Consider the following 15,920-nt stretch of genomic DNA (forward strand, 5'->3'; position numbering starts at 1 on the left):
CTGACGTGTGGGAAAGAGCTGGGTGAGGAGGAGCTTCTGGAGGAGGAGGCAGAGCTGGGGAGGAGTGGGGCGGAGCTGGGGAAAAGCCGGGCAGGTGCGGGGCGGGGGCGGAGCTGACAGGGATGGAGCTTGGGCCCCTGGGAACCCATGGAGGGTGGGCGAGGCCAGCTCAGTGGAGGAGGCCAGACGGTGCCCTTTTGAGTCCCTTACCTTAGGCGTCCAGTCCGCGCCGCAACAGTCGGCAAGGGTCAAAGTGGCAGCGACCCAGGGTCCTTAGTGACCGAATCCGAGCCTCAGAATGGACCCCAGGGGACAGGGAGCCGGAGGGGGGGGGCCGGGGGGGAGGGCGGGGGGGCGGGGGGGGAAGGGGCGGGGGAGGGCAGGGGGACGGGGGAGGAAGGGGAGGGGGAGGGCAGGGGGACGGGGGAGGGAGGGGAGGAGGAGGGAGGGGGAGGGGGAGGGGGCGGGGCCTCTGGGCTGAGTCTCGCACCTCTGGGCTGAATGCCCAGGCCAGCTCCCCTCCAAGCCACCCTGGGACTGCTGCTGGCCGAGTCCTGAGGGACAGTCTTTATCTGGCCTTTTCTGAGGTGAGAAGAAAATTTCTCACTCGGCTTCCTGTTGCCCCTGGGACCTGGCATGTCCCAAACAAAGCCAACTTCCCCTTCAGAGCTGTTTCCTGTCCTCTTCCTCCCAGTGGTGGTGGGGGGGGGGCGGGGCCTCAGCCCACTCAGTGTCTCCCACCTGGCTCTGCTCCTCCTCGCGTTCCTTACCGCCGCCCTCCCTCCCATTTCCTTGGTGATCAAGTCCTGTGTCCCTGCCTCCCAAGTGCCTGATCAGAATAAATGCTCCTCTTTCTGTCCCCACTGCTACTGGCTGACTTCAGGCCTCATGACCTAGGGCCGGTGCTGTCACCTGAGTCTCCCCACCGGCCGGGACGCCTCCTGTCGCTCCTCCTCCAGTGGGTGCCCCACAGGCCATCGGTTCCGTGTCACACCGCACATCTGTCCTCGTCAACCCCGGACTGAAAACCCTGCCGAGCCCTCTCCTGTTTAAGCCCCAACACCTCCTTGGTGCCCTGGGAGGGCCTTCGAGTGGCCCCGGCTCTCCGTCCTTGTCGCCCAACACCCTGGGTGCCTGTGCTGTCCCTGCACGCTGCGGGCACGCACTCTGCGGGTCTCTACACCTTGCCACGTGCGGTTCCCGCTCCTGGACCCCTGGTTCCTCTTGCGCTGGCAAGCTCCTGTCCTCCTTCCAGGCACAACTGTAACGTCCCCTTCTCCGCCCGCCGCGAGCGTCTGGGGTTCTGGCAGCGCCCTGTACCTTCCTGCTGCCTTCCTTCGCTGGGCTCTTCTTCCCGGGCTGGAGCTGCTCTCCAGGAGTCCTGGGAAGACAAGGACAGGGTCTTACTCGTTCCTGTAAGCCGGGCGCCTGACACAGCTGCTGCCGAGGGAACGTTGGCTCAACGGAGCACTGCTTTCTCTTCCAGCGGGCTGGCCTCCTCTCTCCTTGCAGAAGCCCGAGGGAACAGGAGTGCCGGCCCCGAGGTGAGGAGCGGAGGGTGCCTTCGTGGATTCGGGGCCTCGGGGCTGCGGGGGACCTGAGCGACCAGCAGCTCCAAGTCCCTCCGTGCCGGTGTCCCCTCCTCGGCTCCTCGCCCCAAGAGTGGTTACCGGCTGCGTCCAGACACCCCGGAGCGTCGTCATCGTGCTTTCAGATCATGAGGGAGGGTCCCGTGAGTGGTGGGTGTTCCTCCCGAACCCCGTTTTTGAAGAACTAGAAGTTGCCCAGCGAGCTAGAGGCGCGTGATAGGTGGCTGCCGGTTGGGGGACAGCTGTGACGGCGCTACATAAGGACTCCCTTCTCTGACCCTCCCGTGTGTGCTGAGAGGCGGGGAGCCCCAGGTCCCCGGGGCGGGGAGGGAGGTCCGGGGTAGTGGCTGCCAGGCCTGTTCACTGCCGGATGGGCGGGCCCAGGAGGAATGGCCTGGCCGTGTTGCAGGTGGGCGTGGGGTGGTGTTTGGCTGCCCCCGTGAGAGGGGCCCCTTTGCAACTCAGCCTTGATCTTCAGTACAAGTAAGTCAGCGCCGAGCCTTAAAACCATCTGATTTCTGACTTCCCAGTGACGTTTTCTCCACCTGCCGCTTCCCACCCCCTGCAGGAACAACGTCCTGGCAGGAACGGGCCTGCTCTCCTTTCCCTCTGCTCATCTGGGTGTCAGCCTTGGCCTCCAGCCTGGCCGCTCCCGCCTTCCGCGGCTCCGGCTCGGGGCTCCTGCTCCCTCCCAGCCCCTGTGACTGCACCCCACATCACAGGAGTGAGTCTCCTCCTCCAGCTCTGCTTCCTCCCCAGACGCGCTTCTGTCCCCGCGAGGCACCCCCCCATCTTCCTTTCAGGAAGCCCTTGTCGTTGGCGCCACTGCTCTTTGGGGGACGGTGCCCCCAGGACATCGCCCCCTCTCGGAGCCCAGGGCACCTGGTCTGAGTCCACTTCCCTTTCTGGCCCCCTGCCCGTGGCCCCAGCAGACCTCACTGGCCCTGCGACCCATCTGGGCACCCGCCTTTGCGGCTGCGTCCCCTTCTCGTCCCCGGTGGCCTGGGCCCCTCCAGCCCCCCACCCCAACTGCGTCTTTGAGGCCCGGAGAGGGTTCCAGGTTGCTCCTGCCGCACGTTTTGGGGCACCACCGGTGGGGGACGGGCTCGACCCGAAGTCTCAGTTTCCCTAGTGTCCTCCTTGGTAGGGCTGGTTTCCTCTCTGAAGCGCCTTTTGCCCATCTTTCCGCTGAGCTGCGTGTCCTTTTTGTGCCGAGTTGTGGGAGCTCCTTTCGGGGTCCGGGTACTAATCCCGCCCTGGTTGTTTGTGTTTCAGATGCCTCCTCCTGCCCCTTGGGGGCTGGTCTCCTCCTCTCTTTGAAGGCCAGCTTTGGACTCCGCATCCGCCTACACCCTCTCCGACCTGAGGAAGAGCCCCAGACGTCAGGGCGTGTCCCGCCGGCCCTCCCGCTGGGGGCTGCCGTCCACTCCCAGGCCCGCCCCCTGGGGCTAGTGGTCCCCGAGGAGACGGTGCCCTGGCGTCCAGCGCTCTGCCCGTGAGAAAGGGCTCCTTCTTGACTGGGTAAGTCACTCGGTCACCGCCTGGCTTTAGTTCCATGCCCTGGACTCATGCAGGACAAGCCCCGGGGCAGCCGTGCAGCTGCAGGAAGACGGCCGGCGGCCTTGTTTTCTCTGCCCCAGCTCCCGGTTTACCTCCTGCCGCCCCACATCTGGCCTGTTTCTAAGACGTGCTCCCCTGCCCCCGGCTTCCCCTCTGTCCCCTGGGCAGCTCCTGTTGGCCGTGCCCCTCTCCACACGGCCCAGATCGAGGGGTCCAGCCTGAGAACCGCGGGTATTTCTGACTCTGTCTTAGTGACTGGCGCTGCAGGACCTCGGGAAGCAGCTGCACACAGGGGACCCGCAGACGTGAGCAGCCACTTTGCCGCCACTGCTCGGGGTGGTGCCTGCGCAGGGAGCGTGGCACAGCACAGGGGGACTTCTGTGCGCTTCTGGCGATGCCGCCACTTGCCTTCGCGTTACAGACCGTTACGTCACCTTTGGCTGGGGGCGGGAGATGCTCGGCTCCACGTCTGCGGCACTCCTGAGCCCTCGGGTCTACGTCCTCTTTAGCGTCCTCAGTCTCTGGGCGGATCAGCAACGACCCGGGCCCCAGGCCCCCTCCGCAGCTGGAGGGGGCCTTCCCGACATCAGGCCATGGCCCAGTGAATGGGTCCAGCTTACTTGTTTGAGAGATTCAGGAGTGGGGCCTGGGTGCGGGGGTGGGGGTCTGGAGCGAGTGTTGCCATCCCGTAACCGGGGTTACAGGGCTCGGATGACAGGACTGATGGGCTCTGCGTGTAGGGCCCGTTCAGCCGCCTCTTGAGTATCTGTGTGCTCTCTGTGGCGACTTTACAGAGTGCAGAGAGGATGTGAAGAGTCAGGAGCAAGGGACGCCCATAAGGCATCACCTGGAGGCAAGAAGGTTCACGAGTTCACGAGTGGGGCGTGTCTCCCCTGCTCTTTTTCTACACGTTTCTCCTTTACTCGCTGGAGTGCGTGCAGGGTTACCATTGGGCCTTACATCTTCTCACTCACGTTAAGTGTTACCCCAGGTTCTGAAGGATTCCTCGGCAGGCATCTCACTAAGCCCTGCACCTGGTTCTGGAGGATAGTGGATCGCAGCCTCTCCCTGCTCAAGACCAACTGACAGATCCTCGGGAACGGCCCTGCGTACCTTGGACCAGTGACAGCCTCTGCTCAGAAACCCCAGCCCAGGGGTCCTCCTGAAGCAGCCGCAGAGACAGAGTTTATTGCGTCTCCCACATCAGGGTCAAGCTGGGCCCGGTGTCCAACAGCCTCCAGCTGTCTGGTTGTCCCGCTTCCCGGTGTTGGGTCTCGCCCAGCGCGGAGCCCGAGGTCCCTTTGGGAGGGGCTGGGGGGGTCATACGAGTGCCTGCTTGCAGTGGTGTTACAGCGTCCTTCCCCCTGGGGACCCGCCACGTCCCTGGTCCGTGGTTCCACGTCTGAGAACTGGCTCAGGGGCCAGGACCTGGGCGAGGGATCATGACTTGTTCGCTGGGGCGGCTGCCCTCGGCCTCCTGCCGCCCGTCCTTGCTCTTTTGAGTGTCCGTTTTAGACTGTATCTTGGTCGGTTGCCCATCCATCGAGCCCCCGGGAAGCCGTGTTGTACTGACCACCTGCCCCGCTCGGTGGGTCGGGCCTCCTGGTCAGTGGCGGCCATCGTCAGAGCCCCTGGTTTCTGGCCGCTCAGTGGCGCCCCACGACCTCTGCTGCAGTCCCTGGGCGGCGGGGGAGGGCAGGGGGTCATCCCTTTCCTCCCTCACCAGGCCTGGCGCGCCCGGCCTGTGTTGTGAGGTGACTTCGCTCTGCTTGGGGGCCTGGCAGTAGGCTGACCACCTCGCCCCATTTTTCCTGCGCGCTGCTGCTTGTAGCGCTTCACGTCCCACAGCAAATTGGGGCGGCTGGCTACCCTGTCTCCTGGGACGGAGGGCACCTGTGGGGAAGGACTCGGGTCATGTTTGCTCCCTCGGGGGTGAGGCGGGGACACCAGCTCTTTAGGGGGAGGGGTGGGCCACTGCCGCAGGCTCAGAAGGTCAGCGACATCTGGGGAGTCCCGGTCTTCTGGGGCTTCCTCCCAGTCTCCCTGGTCCTCGTGTCAAGGGTGCAGGTTTTCCCAAGTGGGCTTCCGATGCTGGTGGGACAGACGTGCCTCGGTTGAACAGTCAGCGTCTTTGAGCTTCAGCCACTTCTCTCGAATCCTGGGTTGGACGATTGTCCGCTGCCTGAGATGGGGGCTCCTTTGTAAGGTACTGGGGAGACCCTGAGGCCCCCTTTTTTCTCACTTTGCTCTTCACCCTAAGCTGCTCATCCCCTGTGGTCGGCAAAGCAAAGAAGTCACCTCCCCCTGTGCCCCCCACGTTCCGCACGCCTGGATCTTCTCACCTGCCAGGAAATTCCTCTCCCCCTGCCAGCCCAGCGAAAGTTCTAGCATGAAAGTTCCAGCAGCTGGGCTGTGGCCTTGTGCCCGGGGCTGTCCGCACACCAGCCATCCCCGGGGTGGGGTCCTCATTGCCAGTGGGGCGGGTGATGACAATCCCGTGCCAAGACCCCATGTCATCACCAGCTCCTTGGACCACTCCAGGGCCGGCCGGCTCGGGTTGCGTCCCTCGGGAAGCTGATCCCGGGAGAGAGTTAGTGCCAAAGGCTGGCTGGGGACTCACACCCACTAAGGGGACAGGGAGCAAGCAGGGTTGGGCAGGGTGTCCCTCCAACCTGCGATGTCGACCCGACAGTTTCTGCCAGCCCGTCGGGGAGCTGCAGAGCACGGACGGGCATTAGAGGTCCCCGCAGTGGGCCCCAGTGGTCAGGCCCTCGCAGTGCCCGAGGCCTTGCGATCCACATCGACTGACCGGGAGAACCAGCACCCAGAATTGGTGCCCGAGGGGTGGCTGCGTGCCCACACAGGGCGCCAGCTGCCTTGGCCCGGGCAGCACCTTGCTCTGCCCTGCGGCCGGCCTGGTGGGAGGTGCTTTGGCTTCTTGTGCATCAGACGACCGCTGGGTTGGGCAGGGGACGTGCTTCCAGGGCGTTGGCTAACTGGCCATCTGTTAGCAGCATCGGTGTCAGCGCAGCTTGATGGGAGAGGGCAGATCTGGATGCCAGACGTCATAAGGCAAAGCCCACTTAAGTCCGCAGACGTCCGTCCTGTGAGAGGGTCCTCGACTGTGCAGGGACACGGGTGTCCACTCCCCCTTGTGTTACTCAGGGCTGGTGGGGGAGGGGCATCTTCCAGGCAGACCTGTAAAGCACAGAGTCTGAAACGAGGCAGAAGGAGGGGAACGTGAAGAGCGGGGAGCCCCTGACTCAGAGCAAGGGGCTGCGGAGGACTTCAGAGAGGAGGGCCGTCCGGGCTGGCTCTTGAAGTGAGAAGGGTCTCCTTAGCTGGGAGATGGGGGACGGGACCCCTGGAAGGGCCAGGCACATTCAGGGGACTGAGACCAGGTGCGTGTGGAACCAGTTCATGGGAGAGGAGGCTGGGAAACCAGACTGGGTTCGACTCAGAGGCCACCCTAAGGAGTCAGGCCTGTGCCCTGGGTACAGTAGATCAATGCCCTCACTTGCAGTTTTAAAGGCAAACCATTGTTTCTTTCCCTGAGAAGAATTCATCGATTCACTCATTTGCCTCGTCAGTGATCTGACAAACCTTTGTGTGCCTCCCAGGCCAGGCAGCAGTTAGAGAAGAGGGGCACACGGGTGAGTAAGGAGTCGCTCCGTGTGCGGGTGCCTGTCCTTGCCGATCGGTACACGTGCGCCTTTCTCTGCAGGCCGCCTCCTTCTCCCGGCTTGTGATGAGCTTTCCAATTCTTGTTCCTGACTTCAGAAAGAAGATTAGAGAGATGACGGTAGGTCTTTATGTTCTGAGGGTTATTGCTTGGGTGGGGGTGCAGGCATTGGGTCCAGATTCTCCTGGTCTGCACCAGAAGGTTGATTTGTCCCATGTGGCACCCAGAGTTGCCCAGGCTGAGCGGAGTGGCTGCTGCTGATGACCCAGAGAAAGAAGACGTGGTGCGGGTTTGCCCAGAGCAGCTCACCGATGGCCTGAACTGTGGCAGCCTCCAGTGCCAGGAGGAAGTAGCCGTGTGGGCCCCCTGCTTACCGCCTCTGGACCTACTGCATTTGAAGGAGGAGGGTGGGCGTTGAAGACAAGACGATGTGGGAGGGTGGCCTTGGTGTGTTGCATCGCCCAACTAGAATGTTCCCAGATGATACTCTGAGGAGGCTTTGGGAAAGGGGCCAGCTTTGTGGCTGAAATGACACTAGGGTTTGACGCTAGCAATGTGCTGCTTGCTCATTGTGCCATCTGCTGGCCAGCTCTTCCAACTTCACCTTTTTTTTGAAGTATAGTTGATTTACAATGTGTTAGTTTCTGGTGTACAGCAACTATTCTTTTTCAGAGTCTTTTCTATTGTAGTTTATTACAAGATAATGAATATAGTCCCCTATGCTATACAGTAGGGCTTTGCTTATATAGTTTATACATAGTAGTGTGTATCTGTTAATCCCAAGCTCCTAATTTATCCCTCCCCCCGCTTTTCCCTTTTGGTAACTGTAAGTTTGTTCTCTATGTCTGTGAGTCTGTTTCTGTTTTGTAAATAATTTCATTTGTATCATCTTTTAAGTGATATCTTAGAATATTTGTCTTTCTCTGACTTACTTCACTTAGTATGATAATCTCTAGGTCCATTCATGTTGCTGCAAATGGTATTATTTCATTATTTTCTCATGGCTGAGTAGTAGTCCATTGTGTATATATACCACATCTTCTTTATCCATTCATCTGTCGATGGACATTTAGGTTGCTTCCATATCTTGGGTTTTGTAAATAGTGCTGCAATGAACATTGGAGTGCATGTATCTTTTCAAAATAGAGTTTTTGTCTTTTCCAGATGTATACTCAAGAGTGGGATTGCTGGATCATATGGTAGTTCTATTTTTAGTTTTTTAAGAAACCCTCCATACTGTTCCTGTTCTCCATAGTGGCTGCAGCAATTTACATTCCCACTAACAGTGTAGGAGGGTTCCCTTTTCTCCACACCCTCTCTAGCGTTTATTGTTTGCAGATTTTTTCATGATGGCCATTCTGACCTTTGTGAGGTGATACCTCATTGTAGTTTTGATTTGTATTTCTCTAATAATTAGCGACATTGAGCATCTTTTCATGTGCCCGTTGGCCATCTGTATTTCTTTGGAGAAATGTCTATTCAGGTCTTCTGGCCATTTTTTGATTGGGTTGTTTGCTTTTTTTTGCAACTTCAGTTTTAATTAAAGATGGTCGGTAATAAGAGCTTCCATGGCAGAAAGCTCTATGCAGTGCTTGGGGAGTATGAATATAAAAACGAGGTGCTGAAACTAATATGTCAGTACATTGTAAAGTATTTCTTCTCCTTTTCCTCCTCTGACCATTTCTGCCTTCTTGATCTTTCTACCTTTCCCAAGGCATAGAGATGTTAGATACATAACAATGTATATTAAAACAGATTCTTAGTGCTTGTTACCATGAAGATATAGCAACTGAGTTTGCATTTTCCGTGTGTAGGGTGTATGCCGGGAGCCCAGGCACTGGCAAGGGAGCCCATTGTTTGTATCCCATGGGTCCGTGAGGATGGATTGCCCCCTTTTTTGAGTGGATGTGTGTCCATGTAGCTCATAGGCTGGGCCAGTGCATGGGGCACACAGAGGGGCTGCCAGTGTGTGCTCACGATGCGAATGATGCGATCCAGAGCCTGGGCTTTGGGGCCTGGGGACCTGGGTTTGGATGTCAGCTCTTCTTTTCCTGTGTAGCCTTGGCACTTACTATCTCTGTGTGTCTCTCTCCTCTCCTGAAAACCAGGTGGCACAAAATGCCACTAATGTCACAGGGCTTTTCCAGGGCACAGCCTTGGACGTCATGTCCTCTTCCACTGGGGCTCGGGGTCTGTCTTTGCTTCTACTTTTGCAGGTTAGAGGTTATTCCGGCAACAATGACTATGAAGATTTTTCTTGATTCCCAGGCTTGGTAAATTTCAGAGTTCTCTAACAGTGTTCAAGGGACTATGATGTGTCTTGGTAAAATTCCTTTATGCTCTTTGGAAGATCTCAGCTGTGCCATGTAGAAAATGAGATGATTGGTCTAGAATAGTGATTCTCCAACCTTTGTGCCCATGGGATATCTTAGTCTGGCTGGGGGTTCAACCTCCCAAAGAGATAAGAGGCAGGCTGCTCAGCTGAAGTAAGGCCTGCTCCCCATAGCCCTTCTTCTTCCCAATCTCTTCCTGGCCCACTCCTCTTAGAGGCCCATGAAGCAGTCCACAGAACCGAGTTTGAAACCCAGTGATCTAGATCTCAAACTTCAGTGTGCTTTCAAATCCCTCGGTGATCTTGCCAAATGTGGCTTCTGATTCAGAAGTTCTGGCGTGGACCTGAGATTCTGCACTTCTTAGCAGATCCCAGTTGATGCCTAAGTGGTTGGTCCATGGATAGCATTTTGTAAAGCAAGGCTCTGATCACAGAATGCCTTTGATCTTTCACATCCTTTGATTCTGAGTTCTTTACTTACTGATACTCTGATTATATTACAAATTGAAAATTTGTGTAGAATGAGTGGTTTCTGTTGAGGGCAGAATTCTCAATTATACAGATGTGGAAACTGACCTAGGATGGAGGAGAAGGATGAAGGAGACAGAATGTATTTGTTTCCCAACTTTGAGTGACGGAAGCATCTGTAAAATATTTTGTAAAGAGCACAATTTGGGTTAAGAAGCTGTTGCACTTTGTTAAGAAGAGTTGCACTTTGGTTTGGTTGCAGTCTGGATCATAAGGAAGTCTCATTTTGACACTTGTCTAAGGGAACTTCTGGCAGAAACAAGTGACCTGCTTTCAGACCCTGGCCGAGGCCTGTCTCCACGCTCTAGGTCTAAGTGAAGGTTTACAATTGTGGACAGCTGTCGGTGTGTCTGGCATCCATGTGCTTTCTTGATAATCTTAATGACGTGGCACTTAGAAAGAAGCTTTCACGTAAATGGCCTCCATCCTTTCTATCCAGTGCTGAGTTGAGTGCCCCAGGTTCAGTGTTGGTAGACTGCTCTGTCTTCTGCACTCCTTGCTGGGGCTCCTCCTGTGTGTGTCCAGTAGACCAGCTGCTTTACCAGACTATAGAGCTTTGTTTGTCAGTCTTTGTTTCAATTCAGTAAGGTCATGGCTAAGGTGGGGAACCCACTTTAGCAAGGAGACAAAAGCTCAACTGCTAGAGTAGCCAGTGTGTTTAAATGTCACATGTCCTATGTGGAATATGGCAGAAGACCAGAATGTTCTTTGTGGCTTTGCCCGAGCCCTTCGTTAAGAAGGATGAAAGCTTTCCCATGGGGGCAGAGGTGGCATGTGCACCATCTGAGGAAGCAAGGGGAGACTGAATGCCAGGGAGGCTGGATCCAAACACAGAGGTGTTCTTTTTGTGCTCAGTTGGTGAGGCGAACAGTCTAGTAGATGTGTGTTCCAAGGGCTTGTCAATGGGCTTCTTTAGCATCAGGCGGGTGGGAAACAAAGAGGGGGTGTGCCCAACTTCCCCTCCTCCAGAAGCTGACCGTCTGGTGACTGGTCCATCAATAGCTCTGTCAGCGGCCATCGGTCACCCTCATTCCTTCCTTCCTTCCTTCCTTCCTTCCTTGATCCCCTCACTCTCTGGTGTGTGAGCACCTCCTTGGCGCCAGGCATTGGGTCTACAAAGATGGAGAAGACAGGGAACTTGCTGACAAGCCACAGACAGGTGGAAAGCACAAGGGGCCTTAAGAAAGGTGTAGCTCATAGGTTCTGGAATCTCCGAGGAGGGAGGCATAACTTCTGGCCAGGCATGGTGAGGCTGGGGCTGTGGACTCTTCCCCAGAACATTCAGTTCACCACGGTTACCTCTGGAGGGTCTGTGCCTGAGCCTTCCTCAGACACCTTTTACAAAGCACAAGAATCTCTTTTCCCCGTCACCCCTCTCCCACTCGGTTTCCCACCCTTACCCCCGTTACAAAAGAAGCAGTGAGGAGTAGAGGAGCCGCAGATAGAATCCTTAAGGAGGAAAAGTTTCTGGAAGATCATCCTGTTCTGGTGTTTCCTGAGCTCTCTTAAAGCTGGGGCCTTTGCTCACATGACAGAAACAGATTTCTAATCCCTCTCCGGCCCCCTGTCACCCCAGCCTCCCCTGTAGCATAACCAGGCTTCCTAAAACACAGCTTTGCCCAGGGCAACCCCTGGCTCCCAAAGCTTGGCTTTTAAGTGCCTGCACCTCTCTGGCCTCAGCTTGCCCATCTGTCAAATGAGGACAATAAAAATAGTCCTCAACTCGTGGGGTGACGACGAGCCCTCAGTGGGCCCGGGCTCAGCCATCGCTCTGTACACTTCACGAGGCTGTGACCCTAACGTGGCCTTCCTCACAGCGGCCCTCTCCTGCGTCCTTGGTAGTGGCCGCGCTGTCCACTCCCGCAGCCTGACTCTCCCGGTCCCCAGCCCTCCACGCTGCTCACTCACGGCAGATGCCCTCCCTCCTCACTTTCTGTCTCCGCCTGAAGCCTCTGAGGCTGGCTTCAGGACCATTCCTTCTCTACAACCTTCCAGAACCCTGTCTATTGTACTCTTTTTGTGCAGGGTTACCTTGGGCGGTTTCTGTTTTATGTGTGTGTGTGTGCCCTGTTACCCCAGCTAGACTGCAATCCCTCTGAGGATAAGGGTCCCACCCAGGTCACCTTGGTGCTGTCCCCAGAGCCTGCCTCTGCCCGAGGAGACACTGACTAGATGCTGACAGATGATGGCAATGAACCGTTCTGTTTATCGCCACGCGGCGCTCATAGGCTTGCCACCACGACACGCTGTTGTGCTGCTCTGGACTCAGCAGGTGATGAGATCGGCCCTGCCCCAGGGGTCAGCATGTGCGAGGTGGGTCATCGAGGCGGGTGTGTCAGTAATCTCATTGCAGGCAGGACCAGACCCTCTCCACAGAACCATCTGAAGTGCTGTGAGGCCTCAGGAGAGTCCGGGATGAATCTCCCTGGCAGATGAGGAAGGCTCCAGAGGGAGGCGGGCTCTGAGCTGTGCACCGAGGAGTGGGCAGGGTTTGGAAGGTGGTGATATAGGAGTCCACTCCCGAGAGGCGAGCTTTCGGTTGGGAGGACAGGAGATCAGAGGCGGTGAGGAAGAAGAGCCCAGGCAGAGGAGTTGGGGCCAAGGTGCCACCGACATCTCATCTCCTTCAGTCCTGGAATCAGCCTGACAAGACCGGTGCTGTTAGACCCACCGGGCAGATGAGGAAACCGAGAGCGCAGACGCCAAGGGACTCGGCTGAGCTCTCCCAGTTGGCCCAGGGAGAGTTGGGATTCAAACACAGGTTCAGCCAACCCAGGGTCTGTGTGGCCACCAAGCAGGGCGGGGACACAGGATGGACACTCCGAGCCTGGTGCCCAGGCTGTTGGCTGCTGCCCTGAGTTATGCTCCTGGAGTGCAGGGCCGTCCCTGGGCCCTGCGTGTGTTCTTGGCCAAGTCCCTTTGCTACACATCTCCAAGGCAAGGGGCTCAGCCTCACTGCTTTGACCATTTCACCTCTTTCCAGCTCCCATGCAGTGTGGCTTAGGAACTTGGAATCGTGTTGTTCGTGAGCAGGTCCACAGCTTCCTTCAGGTTGTGGGGCGGGCGGGGAGCTGTTGCACGTGAATCAGGAGTATGCATTTCACAGGGTATACTTCCTGATGGCACCCAAAGAGTCAGCTCCGCTCACTCACCTGTGGCTGGTGCTCTCTTGAATGTAAGGGGAGGCCGAATCAGAGGGGAGGTTAAGGGCCTGCTGTGTGCCACAGCTGTCCAAAAGCACCATCCTTAAATTTTAATCTCTGGTACTGCAGTTGAGTACTGCCAAATCCAGCGGCTATATTTGTCCTCACACTTGAGGGTCCCATTGATGGATTCTCCAGAATGCCCAGGGTACCAGAGTTTTCATCAAGTCTGTCACTTGTTCCTGTGTGACTTCGAAAAAGGCATACTTTACTTTGCTGCCAATCCCTCCCGTATACATCTTCCTGCCAGGATAGAGTAGGGCTTGGACCAGGGTCGGTGGGGACATAAGGGAGTGAAAGTGTCATCTGCCATCACAGCAAATCTGCCCTTGCTTTCCTCCCTCTCTTTCAGGCATTTCGATGCTTCTCCCTCCTTCCTTCTCCCTTCTTAGCAAAACTACTTCTCAGAATACATCCTATTTGGAAAATGACTGTTATTCATATCAAATTAATCCCAAAGAAGTACTGTCAATTTCCCGCTAAATAGCACCAAGATCGCAGTTTTAAATTGCTTATCCGCTCAGGAGAGGGAAGAGTCAGCGAGAGGCGGCGTGTTCTGAGCCACCCAACTGTCTGCAGAGAGGTGGGCGGGCACGGCTCCTGCGCTGCTGTCTGCACTGGCGTAATGGCGAAGCTAACGGTCCCGCAAAGCTCTGCACTTCACAGCAGGCTTGCCTGCCAGTCCTTGTTTTCCAGTTCAGGAAGATGCCTCTCCAGATCCTTTTCCTCATCCTAGTATCACACTGGATTCTCCCTGGGCTCCTGGGAAGGCGTTCTCATTCTCTTCGTTTTAGAGATGAGGCAGCTGAAAATCAGAGAGGGGAAGTGATTTACCTCAGCTGGCACAGTAAGCGACCGAGGCAGGACTCAACCAGTCCTTCTGACAACTACACCGCTGACCTGCTCCCTGTCCCCGCAGAGGGCGGGGGGTGGAACGTGGGACCTAGAAGGCCCTTTCAAGCTCAGGAAACACTGGATGCTGTGACTGTACCATCTGGGAATTCAGTCTTGACCTATTCACAAGGTCGTCTTTCTGAGCCGTCTTGTTGGTTTCTGCGTTGCTCAATTCGATTGTGTGCTGGCCCAGCACAGTTCTCTGCTGGTGGTTCAAGAAGCCCACCTCCCATGAACTGCTTCCTCGTCCTGCCCACTCAGTGTCTACCAAACCTCATGCTAGATTTCTTGCCTCAGCCGTGGAGGAAAGACAGCTCTGTAGTTTGGGTCCTTGTGTTGTGCCCCAGTTCAGGCTGTCTTTCCATCCCTTAGGTCACATGCTAATCACTCGTTCCCAGGTGCTTTTGCACTCTGGTTATCTGGAATTCATCCTGATTGCCTTATCTTTGCTTCTGGTTAGGTACCCTCCTCCCTTCTGCCGTGTTATCTGGGTCCCAAGCCTTTTCTCAGTGTTTGGTTCCCCTTCTGTAACTCTCTGGACCAGAGATGCACAGCGAAGCTAATGAAGTTCAAGATCAAGCTTCAGAGCCACTGGCATTGACAGGCCTGGAAGGGGCCCTAGCATTGTGGTATGCACTAGTCGTATGGTTTGTAAATCTACAAAAGGTATTTCAGCCACAGTTGGTTCAGGGCATCTCTGTTTCCATTCTGCTGTCTCCATCACTCCTGCTCTTATGTTGGGTGACAATACAGTGGCCATGGGCATATTGGGAATCTGGCTAAGGGGACATTAAATTGGGATACACTTAGTTTGGATTTGGAGAGACATATTTAAGGGGCTCCCAACCAATTCTGTACATGTTCCAAGCTATTGCTAGCCGTCTTGTATTGAAATTGCTTCCAGGAATACTCCTACTTACTGTGCCAATGCGCACAGTACCAGGACAAGAGGTGTGAGGCTGGAGGGAACGCTGTGATGTCACTGTGCTTTACAGCACTAGGTACCAGAAGTATGTTGACAGTGGAGGAGCATCAAGGTTCACAATATATGGAGCTAGAAGCTAGTCTGTGGGAAAGTCTTCCAGTCATGAATCAGATATGTAAAGTCAACGAACACAAGTTCTGTCCTGTCAGGAATATACTCAGTGTGCAGTGTATGCAATTATAAACACAAGATATGTTTATACTCCTGTTTGGATGGGGGTTGTGTGAAATCGCATTCTTCAGAATTCCTGAGATTGTGAGCACAGACACGAAACAAGACTCCAAACATTGAGTGGTGTGCAGAAGTTAATGTAGCAGGCCTGGGACTGCTGTCCTCAGAAAGACCTGCTTGTAAGGGTGGCCTTCTGCTGGCATCTGGCATCATAGCTCTCAGAGTGTCCCCAGTTAATGGAAAACTGATGAGAATGGCTCACTGTGCTTAGACTGTTTATACATACAGTGTGCTTTAGGCTGGGCCCCTGCTTTCCTTCTGGCAGTCTGGAATTCTCCCAGAAAGGTGCACGCTAGGCAGACGCTGCCTATGAGAACAGCCTCGAAGAAAAGCCATGGGCACTGAATCTGGGCTGCCCTGGGCAGCAACATCACACACATGTCGCCGCATTTTCTCTGCTGAGGGAAGAGTGTCCTCTGTGTGGCTCCACATGGGAAGGAGGGAGCATAAGGAAGTCCGCACGTGGATTCTTCCAGGCTCTGCCTGTGTCTTTCCCCCTTGTGATCCACCTTTGTGTCCTTGCTACATTGCTGTACTAAATCTTAGCTGTGAGGACAACTATATGCTGAGTCCTGTGAGTCTCCGACTATAACAGAAATGTGGGAATAATATATTACAGAGGTTTATCAGGCAGTTAATTAATAAAAATATGCTTTAGTTTATTGTCATTTTTCCTGAATTTTGAGATATGTCTAGCATTCGTCGACTTTTTCAAATGTGTACTCTATTGTATTTCTTTTCTCATTTTAAATATTTACTTTTGTTCCTGATTTTGTATTGGTAATTTTGTATTCTTATCCTTAACGAGGGCGTCAAGTGTTATGAAGCTTCAGGTCCCACAAAACCTGGATCTACCTCTGTCATGGATCCAAGACTTGCTATCTCTTGTTGATTTTGTATTGTCACCTCGTATTTC

The 15,920-nt window shown here is 55.4% G+C and overlaps 1 long non-coding RNA gene across 8 annotated transcripts in view; it reads left to right on the plus strand.

Annotated features, from left to right (window-relative positions):
- The first annotated feature begins 472 nt into the window (after positions 1-472).
- Positions 473-15,920, plus strand: part of LOC118888526 — a 130,800-nt gene continuing 115,352 nt past the window's right edge. For 2 of the 8 annotated variants that reach the window (XR_005018311.1, XR_005018312.1), the window contains exons 1-5: positions 479-1,544; positions 2,158-2,313; positions 2,865-3,110; positions 3,402-5,355; positions 6,874-6,951. This is a non-coding gene — a long non-coding RNA (uncharacterized LOC118888526). Of the gene's footprint in view, positions 1,545-2,157; positions 2,314-2,864; positions 3,111-3,317; positions 5,356-6,873; positions 6,952-15,920 lie in introns of all 8 variants that reach the window. The other 6 variants (XR_005018316.1, XR_005018317.1, XR_005018315.1 and 3 more) reach the window with 6 other exon arrangements.

Source organism: Balaenoptera musculus, chromosome X, assembly GCF_009873245.2.
Source record: "Balaenoptera musculus isolate JJ_BM4_2016_0621 chromosome X, mBalMus1.pri.v3, whole genome shotgun sequence".
NCBI lineage: Eukaryota > Metazoa > Chordata > Mammalia > Artiodactyla > Balaenopteridae > Balaenoptera > Balaenoptera musculus.